General features: G+C 42.3%; 1 pseudogene; it reads right to left on the reverse strand.

The window, feature by feature from the left end:
- Positions 1-4,690: 4,690 nt before the first annotated feature.
- LOC105816675 lies at positions 4,691-8,305 on the reverse strand (annotated as a pseudogene).
- Between the last annotated feature and the right edge of the window lie 4,668 nt (positions 8,306-12,973).

The following is a 12,973-nucleotide window of genomic DNA, read 5'->3' on the forward strand; positions in this document are numbered from 1 at the left end:
TGACTCCAGCTACAGCATGAAGGGGTGGATCGTGTGCAGCATAAGTCAATCATGCTAATATTATTGCCTTACCACTGACTGGCTTAGAAATTAGAATATGACCCAAGCCTGCCAATGGAATGTGAAAAAACGTTTGCCAGAAAGTTTCCCAGAAAGAAAGAAAAAGAAAGAGAGAAGAGAGCTCCATTTTTCCTCTGGATATTTTAATATAATGATATTGCATTAGTTATATATTGCTATGTAACAATTTTATGACAAATATTTTGTTATCTTGTTACAGCAAGTGTTACAACAAGTGGTCCCAAGGACAAACTGAGCGGCACACAGAGAGTCGTAGAATCAAAGCTTATTCGCCAGCGGGCTCAGAGGGGCCTAGTCACCAAATTCTGAGCCCCATCTACCTGATTTTCCCACTTTTATTAAGTTGTGGAGGTCTAGGGGGTAGGGTGTCAGGTGGTTAATGTCCACCAGGTAATAGGTTAGTTGATGTGTCAGATAATAGGTTTAGTATTATGCTGATGGGCCAGGTAATAGGTTAGTATTAGGCTGATGCGGGTCTTCCCTGAGGGGTGGGGGTCTCAGGTGGCTGATGTGCCAAGTAACAGATGGGGATTTTTCCTTATCAATCTCAGTTTCCGTGAGTCAGGAATGCAGGGGCAGCTTAGCTAGGTGATTCTGGCTCAGGGTTTCTGATGAGGCTCCAGTCAAGACATTCTCTAGGGCTGCATTTATCGAAATGAAGTCTTGACTGGGCCTAGAGAATCTACTTCCAAGATGGCTCACTCATATAGCTGTGGGCAGAAGTGCTCAGTTCACTGCTGGCTCAGAGCAGGAGCGTGCAATTCCTTGCCATGTGGGTCTCTCCATAGGGTTATCTGAATGTTCTTATGACATGGTAGCTGGCTTTCCCCAGCGTGATCCAAGGAAAAGAACAAGGAGGAAACCACAGTGACTTTATAACCTAATTTCAAGAGCAACACACTATCATTTCTACCACATTCTATCATTTAAAAATGAGTCACTAAGTACAGCCCATATTTAAGAGGAGGGGAATTAGGCTTCACTTTTGCAGAGAGGGAGGAATATTAAAGAATTTGTGGACATATTTTAAACCAGCACTGATGTGACGGCAGAAAGTACAGTGCCCATACTGAGATAATTAGAGGACCCAGCCTAAGGATAAACCCTCACATCAGGAAAGAGAAACAGCCATGGAAAGAATCTTTATGACATTACTGAGCCATTGATCTTACCATGCCTGGAACCCACCCTGGGCTACTAGTTATGTAAGAAGTAAATTTCTTCCCTTATCATTTCAGCCTATTTGAAATGGGATTTGCTGATATTTGCTGTTGGGGGTCATAGGCAACACATCTAATCATCAACATATGTTATAAATGAACCTATATATCGATGTATAAATGTAAAAAGTTTTGAAAATATATTCTCCATTTCTAAATTATAAAAGTTATATATGTACAAGAAAGTTTATTCAATTACATATATAGTTATGTATGTATATAAAACTGCTTACGATATGATAAAATTTTGGTACAATTTTTTCTTCAAGTTATTCTAATAATTTCCAAATAATTCGATTTTTAGAAATCTTTGGTGTTACCTTTTAATGCAATTCTCACTAGCTAAATGATGTGTCAGTTTAAGCCGTTATTTCACAGAAAGAACTGCATAAAACTCTTCCAACAACATATCGATTGAATTGATAGATTATTAGATGGCTTATCATTTAAGGAAGTCTTCAATTGTTCCCAACACCAGTGGTGTTATTCATGAGGCTGATGTCTCAGTTTCCGCTGAAATAAAACCAACTCTGTTCATAAATCTTCTAGTTAGTCATTATAATAATTGGATTTTTATATACTCAATATACGTATTATCAACAATTAAATATAAAACATTATTGAAAAATTAAGACAAAGGTAATCCTTCAGATGAAAAGTGGCAAAATGTGTGCTCACGTGCCTGTTGCCTGGGTTCGAATGCTGCCTTGCCAGATGTATTTTAAATATTTTTTTGTGCCTCAGTTTTCTCATTTGTAAAATAGAGTTGATGATGATAATTTTATTTTATTTTATTTATTTATTGTTTTTATTAGAGACAGGATCTCACTCTGTGGCCCAGGCTGGAGTGCAGTGGCGTCATCATAGCTCACTGCAACCGCAAACTCCTAGGCTCAAACGATCCTCCTGCCTCGACCTCCCAAAGTGCTTGGATTATAGCGTGAACCGCCACGCCCAGCCAATGATGATAATTTTAATTCTCAAATGCATTAATATACTTTTAGAATGGAACCTGACACAGAGAAAATGTTATGTAGGTGTTAATTTTTTTTATTAATAGAATCAGTGTTAATGTCTTTGATCAATGGACATTCAGTGAGTTTTAACGAACTCCTCTCATCAAATAGAGGTGAAATTCAACAATGATATTGAAGAGTGGTACCTATACTTCAGGTAACCCTTGGCTCCAAACTGCTCCCGAGAACCTTATCTTTTCCTGCATGCTACCTCCTATTTTGGGAGTGTCTGCAATGCCAACAGAGAATACAGAGCTCTAGCTGTGGCTGCACTTGCCCCTACTAAGACCTGCCCAGCTGCAGTCTCTCCCTGTTTTGCTCAAAGCCAGAATTTTACAGAGATTGCAGTTCCCATAAGCAGTCATGTCAGTGGGACCATCAGCAAAGGATGGGTGACCCTAGCCCCTAAAGGCCAGGTGGACCCTAGGTCTTCGATGCTGGAACGCCAGTCCTGTATCACAGCCCTTGTGCTGTCCCTACCGGGGTTTGGAGCCGCTCTCACCAAGGCAGTGGAGATGTAGGGAATGTGGAATACCTATTGGGGGCAGAGCTGTGTCCCAATAGTGACTGGCATGGACATCAACCAATCAGAAAAGACACTGGTCACAGGACTGGAACAGGGTTGTTAACCCTTAGTCGCTTGACTTTAGGAAGGCCTGAGAGGTGACAGGAATGTACCAGGATGGTTAAGGCTGCAGGAACAGGAGAGGGACTTAGGGCAATGGTTCTTTACTTATTGCCAAAGACGTATTTAAACAACCGCTAGTGCTTCCACAGTAGTACAGAACAGGCCTTGATACAGAAGGACACTTGTGTTTGAGGACGATAGTTGTTAATTTACTTTTACAAACCCTTCCACACACCTCAGATTGCTGACTGGGAAAAATGTGTATCAAGTGAGGTATTTCAGAAGATCTCCACATGAAGCTTGCTCTGGTCATGTAATAATTTTTTTAAATTTATTTTATTATTTATTTATATTTTTTAGATTTATAAAGAAAGAGTACGAAAGTATTGGGACTGTTATTTTATTTTATTCTTTTTGAGACAGGGTCTCCCTCTGTTGCCCGGGGTAGAGTGAAATAGTATCATCATAGCTCACTGCAACACCGGGCTCAAGTGATCCTCCTGCCTCAGCCTCTCGAGTAGCTGGGACTACAGGTGCAAGCCACCACACCTGGCTAATTTTTTCTATTTTGGGTAGAGATGAGGGGTGGGTCTCACTCTTGCTCAGGCTGATCTTAAACTCCTGACCTCAAGTGATCCTCCCGCCTCCACTTCCCAGAGTGCTAAGATTACAGGCAGGAGTCACCCTCACCCAGCCTGGACTGTTACTCTTAAGTAAAGTAGCTCAAGGTCACAGAGCCCTTTCTTGGAATTATTTGCATATCTATGCTAAAGGGGAATGAATAATCTATGCAAATCTACTGCCAGAGGCTCTTTCTCTCAGGCAAATAGCTTCCCAAAGAAATAAGAAGAAAACTTGTCCCTTTATATACCAAATAAAACAAAAGAGAGATGCCCTGAGATTCCATTATGGGTGGAATTTTAATTGGATTTCACCAAGACAGGGTCCCCACCATTCAGTAAGCAGTGAGGGAAAAAAAAAAAACAACTCACTCTAGGTATTTCAAGCAGAAGAGATTTAAATAAAGGAATTGGTTAAAGCTGTTGGAAAGTCTGGAGAGGAAGGAAAGGTTACTGAACTACTACCATTTCTGGACTGGGGAAGCAGAATCATTAAGCAGAGGCCAAGGGTGTGTGCAGCCAAGGCTTCTGCTGTTGGAGGCCAGCTGTCTGAGCAGGAGCCGGGAGCTTGCAAGTGCGGGCTGCCGTCTGAGTCACTGTAGCTCCCTCTGCTCCAGATTGTTCACGACTGGTGTTGCCTCTGCCACCAGTGCTATCGCTGCCTCCATTCTTTCATCACTGGTGTGCAGTGCTGGAACTGGTGGAAATAACTGCTATTTCAGCTGCTGAAAAGTGGAAAAAGAGAGTCACTTCTCCCTTCCTCTTGCCTTTAATTTCCTTCCATTGGCAAAATCTGACCAAAAATCAGCTGGTGGCTATAGACTACAGAATCCAAGCACTCTACAACACACAGCAGAGCACAGAAGGGTGAGAATGAGAGTAGAGAACAAATAAATAACCAGCCTAAGAGGTTGCAAGGAAGTTGCACTGCATGGATCCCAAAAGGGTCAAGACACACCCTCACCTTCCCGTGGAAAAGGGTCTCTATAGAGACTCGTTGGCAAACCTGCAAGCAGTCAAGCAGTCCCTCAAGAGTCTTCTTTCATTTTTTTTTTTTTTAGAAACTGATGTTTATTTTCAATCAACCTTATTTCCGTCTTGTTTAAGAGTTGGTGGAAGGACGGCTCAAGACCACTCAGCGGTTGTTCCTACCCATTCAGTGGCCTGAGAGTGGGAGCTGCGGGCCAGGCTCCGTGGCAGGCTGAGCGCTCGTCTTCAGCGTGGACCTGCTGAGTACACACCGAGGGCACCCGCACGGCTTCAGACCTGTCTGCAACCTCGGGTTGAGTAGCACTAAACTCAGGAGCTGGAGCAGTCCGTTCACCCTGAAAGTCCTCCTTGGTCCCAGCTTTCTCAAGGGCAGCCTGTAGAAGGTCTCTGTAGAAGCAGAGATCAGGCATCACCATGGGTGTTCACGGGAGATGCTGCCACGCATGCGGAGAACTGTCCGGGCCAGCATCCGCCACATCAGACCCACTGAGCGAGCTCCCTAGCTGTTGCATGGGATGGCGACGCGATGTCCACATGACGCAGAGGAGACTGTGTTACACAGAGTAGTGGTGTGCGGGTTAACATAAGACGCCTCTGTGAGAGGCTGGTGGTCAGCCCTGGGATCGGTAACCACCAGAAGACGCAGCTTCTGGAATGCTGCCTGGATCTGTTAGCGAAGGTTCCGGGAGTGAAGCACCGGCACAAGGAGTGGCTCCAGTGGCAGCAGCAACTTCAGCACAGCTCGCTGGCCGGTATTCCTGGAGGTTGTGACACTGACATCAGCAGGGGTTTCAGTGGCAACAATGGCAGGAGCTGCCAACAGAAGCTTCTCCCAGGTCCTCTTCAGATTTATGATGGAGATGCCACACTTTTCCTTTTGTAGATGTACTGTTCTATTTGGAAGTCAAGGTTGGTGCCACCTAAGTGGGTTCCTGCTGCAAGGAATGTGAGGACATCCTCCTCCTTCACTGGACAGCGAGCGCTGCAAATTTCACATTGTGAAAGTTTCCCTTTAAGTTACGATGGGACTCTGGAACAACGCCGTACAGACCCCTCTCTGGGTAGTGTGGAAACGAAAAGCCTCGAGAGTCTTCAACCTCACGCTGAAGGAGCAGTGCTATGTAAGGGGACTAGGAAACTTCAGACAAATGAAGACTTCCCATCTTCAGACAAGGGATAAGGGACAAAAGCAGTACTGGTGGTATCTAAATACTGGTTTTGTGATTGCATTGGATAGTGGGAAAAGGACATGTAAAATCCTCTGGCCTTTTTCTCTTGGTGCCCTAAAACTTCTGTCTTATTATTATTAAAGCAATCAAAGTGCAATCCTGTCCAGGGATGAAAGACATCCTTGCATTTGGAACTCTAAAACAGTATGCCATTCATATTAGGACAATATGGATGGAGAGGATAAGGTGTACTATCAAATACTAGCCTTGGATAGAATGTTACAAGGGTAGACAATCTGGGGAAATGAACTGAGACCAACCGAATGAGAACAAGCAAAGACTATTTATTCAGAGATTGCTATAACAAGGGAATCAACCACTGTCACTTGTGCATTTGGCAAAGACTCAAAGGCAGGCAGAAGAGTAGGAAAGTTTTATAGTAGGAAAAAGGGAAAGCTTCAACTGTACCCCAATTAGAGGCTGTTGGCATGGGGAAGCTGTAGGCAGGGGAACTAGAATCCTATGTGATTGGTTAGGGGTGCATATTTGTCTTTCACTGATTGGTACTAAGTTGGAAGCAGGGACAAAAGTTAGGGAAACTGTCAGTTATTAATCAAGTCTTGGCCATTTTGGCTTGTTGTGACAGGGAACGACTGTTAGGCCTCTTAGACTATCACTAGAGATAGCAGTCTGACATCCTGCAAGTTTGACTTAGAGCAGACTGTCTTCCTGGGCGGGTTATTGTAAATAAACTGGTTGCTGCACATTGTCAGTGAAGGAAGAAAAAAACCTTTCTCTACCCTCTTATGTTTATACCTGGGGACGGCAAATTAAGCTGACAAATGACAGATTAACAGGAAAAAAATATATAATTTTATTTGATGTTAATATTTTTGCATGGCAAAAAGGGCTTTATAGAGAAGAAGTGAAAACGTCAAAGACAAGGACTCAGGAGCTTATATAACATTTTAACAAAGGGTGATAAATTGTGGAGATGTGACTAGATAACAGAAAGATGTTTGGGCTTCTATGGGTGGTAAATTTTGGGGAATTGAATAGGAAATATATGGAGAAAGCTAATGGAAGATAATGGTTACATTAGTAAGAGTTTTTATGTGTGTGCAGACTCATGTTGGCATCAACTCCCCATTTCCAGTGATAGGAATGTTTTCTTGCTGGTTATAGGAAGGTATCTTTCTCATGGAAAATGTATGCCTTGCTTTTAGACACCAAGAGGGAGGGCAGAGAGCATTTGCTATTTCTCTATTGCCTGTATTTTAAAATAATCAATATGTTAAAGCAGCATATTTTGGGGTGGTATGCTCTGATTTCCTTCATGGGTCAGAGTTGTATTTTTATATATGGTCTGGCCATTGTCCATTGGTACATTCAATCTTTCAACTCCAAATTGCTGATGCAGACTTGAGATCACACTCCTCCCGACATAGACAACTCTATTAAGCCTGCTCCAGAATGAGGCAGTGGGAATTTACTTATTTCATGATGGTTAATGATTCTTTTGAGCAACACTGTGGCCAGGGTGGATAGTAGTAAGAGGAAAGCAATGTAACCAGCTAATTTTCTCCAAGATCTGAAGGAAAAAAATTATAGTTGCTTTATAACCCTGCAGGGGTATTTGAATTTCCCAAGTTAACACCTGATACCCCATTCGCATCTCTAATGGGTAGAATTTCAAACCTGAAAAAATGGAGAATTTTAGCCAATTATTTTGGGGCAGGAGTCCTTTCCAGGTAGTTGGGCTCTTAGGCCAGATTTTTTTCAGAAGCATATCCGAAGCAAAAGATGTAAATCCAGGTAGTTTGAGAGGTGATCCCAGGAAACATTGATGGGCAGAGGGGAAATAAGATGGGAAGGTAAAGGAAGCCTACATCAGTTAGGTTAATTAGCAAGTTACTGGTGGGGGCAATGAGGCTTAGTCATGCTGGGAACCTCTAGGAGTCCCACCTGAGGGGGAGAAGAAACTGGGGTATTTATCCTCTAATTTTGATCAGTCATGAGTTTACAGTAGCTCCCAGGGCTGCTAATTCTCCAGCACTTAGGACTTGCTCTGCACCTGGGCTGAGAAAATGCCCTCAGGCAGAGTGTGCTAGCAGTAGGACACTGTCAACAGGTAAAAACAGTGAGTGTTGCAGGGGTTGCGAGCAGGATACTGACATTATCTTCCACACTGGACAAGAAAATAAGGACTCTGATTCCCTGTCAGGTACTGAGATCTAAGAGAATCCAAATGTATTAATACATTACAGCAACTGTTCATATTGCCTACCTTCTTTCTCCCTTCCCTGTAGGTATATGTTTAGTAAATCCCAAAACTATGCCATAGGTCTGACTTCATTTTCATTTATACCCCAAGATCAGGCTCTGACCTGTTCTTTTGTTCTTTCAGAATTAATTGTTGGCAACTGAGCATAAAGTCTCCCCTTTAGTAGGCTAAATGCTAAGGGCATATATCTTCTCTCGGCTTTTAAATATTAAATAAAAAACAAACAAACAAAAAATGGATCCTAGCCCTTTACCTGACCTGGGGTTTTGCTTTAGGGGAGCCGAAGTGGAAATACATGAACAGACTATCAGTACATCTGATACTTTTCCAAAGCTGTTACCCTGGTGATACAATAGCAATCTTTATTGTTTGTTTTTCATACATTATGGTTGCCTGATTAGGTAGCATGATTGACTTAAAACACAAAAACACTAAAGCCAGAAGCAATACGAATCCGAGTAGAATTTCTGAATAGTAAGTGCTTATGTATTAAGGTATTGGGGTTAAGCTCTTGGGCTCTAACAAGAGGCAGATTGGATTCCAAACTTGCCTTCCCCACTTGCTGGCTGCATGACAGTGAGATTGATACTTAACTTCTCAAAACCCATTTCTACATCTATAAAATGGAGATCATAACTGTGCCACCTTCCCATAGATCGTGGGAAGATTTAGGAGGATAATGCATGTGACTCTGGTGGAATAAAGGTGATCTACATATGTCATAAAACGCGATGTATCAGTCAGGGTTCAGTGAGGCAACAGAGCCACTACGAGGGTTATTAGGCAAAGGATTTATTACAGGGATCAGAGTTTACCAACCGTGGGAGGAGTTGAGGAAGTAAAGATCTGGAAGGGGAAGTTGGAGGAATAGTCACTAAGCAGGCCTCCTAAAGCCCTGGGGTGAGTAAACTAGTTGAAGCTTGCAAGGAAATCTGAGAAGCCCAGCACATCCATCGCCAAAGTGGGACTGCAAATGGGGAGCTCACCAAGCACTTTACGGGAAGTTGTGCCTCTCTTAGGACACCTCTGTGTGTACATTGCTAAGTGTCTGGCAGTGGGCCTGCAGCTGCTATTGGTCAGCAGGCCTAGCAGGTGGGAGAAGAGCCTGGTGTAGGACTGAAACCGAAGAATGCAGACAAATTGGACCCGCTGTGCGCCTTGGCATCTGCCTGTCACCAGGTGGCACGATGAAGATCCAGCTAAAACTTGAAAGAGGGAGAGAGAACATATCAGGGGACAAAGAGCAGTCTTTGCCACAGTCCTTTCCACACAGAGACCCCCTCCCTGGAAGAGATAACTCCAAAGTGTCACCTGGTTACTGCCTTAAGCTCCAAGTATGGAAATTCTGGGTGAAATTCAGTCATCTCCATCTTGTCTAGATGTAGTGGCTCTAATGGTCCAGAAACTCATAACCCAAAAGTTATTTGCCCTACCTCCTCACTCATACTCAATATACCGTATAACAGTGAAACAGGAAGAGAATAAACTTAATTAAAATTTCAATTGGATAAGAGGAAAATAGGAAACACAACACTCACTAGCTCCAGTCCATGGAAATGATCAAACCCTGCTGAGCAGTAATTGCAGAGACTCCAGGACTGAGCATGGAGTTCCTTGATCAGCCTACCAGGCAGCCCTTGATTCTGTCCTCTGTGAGGAACTTTTTTGTTTATAGTCCTTGTTATGGACTGAATTGTGTCTCACCTAAAATTCATATGTGGAAGCTCTAAACCCTAATGTAACTGTTTTTGGAGATGGGACCTTTAAGGAGGTAATTAAGATGAAATGGGGTCATAAGGGTAGGGCCCTAATCCAATACGACGGTTTCATTATAAGCAGAGGAAGAGACAGCAGGGATGTGCATGCACAGAGGAAAGGCCATTGTGGAGACAAAACAAGAAGGTGGCCACCTGCAAGCCAAGGAGAGAGACCTCAAGAGAAACCAAACCTGCTGATAACCTGATCTTGGACTTCGAGCCTCCAGAACCGTGAGAAAATAAATTTCTGTTGCATGAGCCACCAATCTGCGTATTTTGTTACAGCAGCCATAGAAGACTGATACAGTTCCTCGTGGTCCCTAGCTTTTCTAACTCCGAAGTTCCTCCTTGAGCGGCATCCTGCATGACCGTATCTGACGTGGCTTTGTAGAGTGATGCATTTCTTGGGAGATACATTGTTTACCCAGCCCATTTCCTTTTGCGCAGACTTGGAGATTGCTTTAGGGATTGAATAGTCATAGATTTTGTAGGCAATGTAATTCTTTCAAATAGGAATTCATTTTTTTTTACTTTGTCAATTCCCTGTCCTTATAATCACAGCCAAAGATCGTGTCTAGGCATAGTTTTTTCTAAAGACTGAAGACTGGTCTTTTACTTATTGTTCTAGTACTCTGTCCATTCATTTATGTCTCAATTTAACAGCAGCTACCTTGGGGTCCTTTGAAAAAGACTTGGGTGGGAGAAAAATACCCCCTAAAATCTACTCTTTGCCAGCAAGTTGATGCTTTTGTATGGAGTGGTACTAGTTTTCTCTCTTGCTAAGGTTGTAGGCTTTTAGCCACTACTTGTAACTGGTTCGGTTTGGGGTGCAAAAACAGTTGGCCTTTCACTGCTGCAAGGGTCCAAATTGTCAACTCTGATTGCAGGCCTGAGACAGCACCCCTTTTAGCAAAACTGTGGTCCCTACCGTCTCTACTGCCTTCTTCTAACCTGTAAGCTTCTCTGAAAGCATCAAGAAGCAGCTGATACCCACAAAAGTCATTAATCTTTCCTCTCACGTCCTGTAAATCCATAGCTCCTGTCAGCATGTGGTCTCCTTGTCAAGCTAAAGCAAGAAAATGTTTGCACCAAATGACCAGCCTGCAACATTGAGTCTATACAACCTACCACCCAACTTCTAAGTCCAGTACCATGTTTTTAGTTTTTATTAGGTATAGTACCTCACTTCCAAATACTTAGTCCTGTGTCTATTAGGAATATATTCAGCATGAGACACAGAAACTTAAAGACAGCTGATATTTAAACAAGATGGAAGTTTTTTCTCTTTCATGCATATTAATTTGGAAGTAAATAGAGCAGAACTTGAAAGCAGTTCCACAGTCCTCAAGGACTCAGTTTTTTTTCTATCTTATTGCTTTTCCATCCTCAAAATCTGCTGAAGCTTCTAGTTAGTAGAAAGAGCAAAGTCAACTATGCCACCTCCCTTTAAAGATATTTTTCCAAAAATCGATGTGATACTACTTTTGCTTACAATTATTTGTTAGAATGTAACCCTGTGGCCACACCTAGCTGAAAGGGATGCTTTCAGCCAGTTGTGAGAATATAGCTTAATTGCCAACCTATTAACAGGAAGAGGCAAAAAAAAAAAAAAAGTCTCTTTGAGTATACTGCCTAGAAAAAATACTCACCAATTCCAGTTGTGTCCTATCTCTGTGCCAGAAATTTAGTCACTTGGCACACCTACCTGCAAGGGTGGCTAGAAAATGAAGGCTTTATGCCGGTAAGCCAAATACCCAACTAAAAATGGAGGGTTTTATTACTAAGGGTAAGACAAGCACAAATATCTGGTGACAAATAGGAGTCTTGGCTCTAGCAGGCAAATCACATGGCACAGTATCTATCATATTGTTAACAACTCAATAAGCGTTAAGCGTCATTTGTGTCAAAATGTGACCAAGGAAAGACTCTACACAGTCAGTTCTTTGTTCTCTTACTCTGACTTGGATAACTCTTTTTCTTAATAGACTTTTTTTAGAACAGTTTTCGGTTCACAGCGGAAAGTACAGAGAGTTCCTGTGTACCTCCTGCCCCCACACATGTGCAGACTCCCCCACCTCCAATGGATAACTTTTTATATTAACCATATAGAAGTGAAACCTAACCTTCTGCTTCTTAATAGTCCTTCATTGTCATCACCAGCACAAAAACTCAGCTGACATTTTGAGTATGAAGTTACTTCAGTACGACTTAAAAAACTCTTAGGGTATAAATCATAGACATATTAGAAAACTAGAGTGGGCTTTTAAGGAATAGAATCAATGTTCTCTCTACTTTCTTAAGTTTATATTATTAGCATATTTCACGAATGCTAAGCAATAAAAGCCAAGCACAGATCAATAGTGTATTTGTTGCAGCGTGAACAAGTATATTCTATATGCTAACTTTTCTATTTGGGGAGTAAATAAAAATATTGCATTAATAATACAAATAATAGCCTGTTAAACTTGACCAATTCTTTGCTAATGGTAAAAGACAAAATTTAGTGATTCTGGCCGGGCGCGGTGGCTCACGCCTGTAATCCTAGCTCTCTGAGAGGCCAAGGCGGGAGGATTGTTTGAGTTCAGGAGTTCAAAACCAGCCTGAGCAAGAGCGAGACCCCATCTCTACTAAAAATAGAAAGAAATTAATTGGACAACTAAAAATATATAGAAAAAATTAGCCGAGCATGGTGGCGCATGCCTGCAGTCCCAGCTACTCGGGAGGCTGAGGCAGGAGGATCGCTTGAGCCCAGGAGTTTGAGGTTGCTGTGAGCTAGGCTGACGCCACGGCACTCTAGCCCGGGCAACACAGTGAGACTCTGTCTCAAAAAAAAAAAAAAATTTAGTGATTCTCAACTGGCTATAATCCTACAGGTTCAGACAAGTAACATTTCAAGGTCCTTGGGAAGTTTATTCTATTCACTGCTCCACTCCTCAAACACTCTTTCTTGTCCTTTCACACCTGAAATTCCTTTGGAAAGAGATAAAGCCTTTTATTTCACAAAGATGTTAAAGAAAAACATAAAGACGATTAAAGACCACAGATTGAGAGTTTAGCGAAAAAGTGTTTACTGCTAAATAGGGAACTCACTTAGGCACTCTAGGTAGCCTCTTGGGAATGAGGCTTCGGAGAGGAAAAATGGGATAGTTTTTGCAGTCAAAATATGGTAAACTATATTCCATATCAGGAAAGCAAAGTCTGAGTGGCA

The sequence above is a fragment of the Propithecus coquereli genome, unplaced genomic scaffold (genome assembly GCF_000956105.1).
Source record: "Propithecus coquereli isolate 6110/MARCELLA unplaced genomic scaffold, Pcoq_1.0 Scaffold381, whole genome shotgun sequence".
NCBI lineage: Eukaryota > Metazoa > Chordata > Mammalia > Primates > Indriidae > Propithecus > Propithecus coquereli.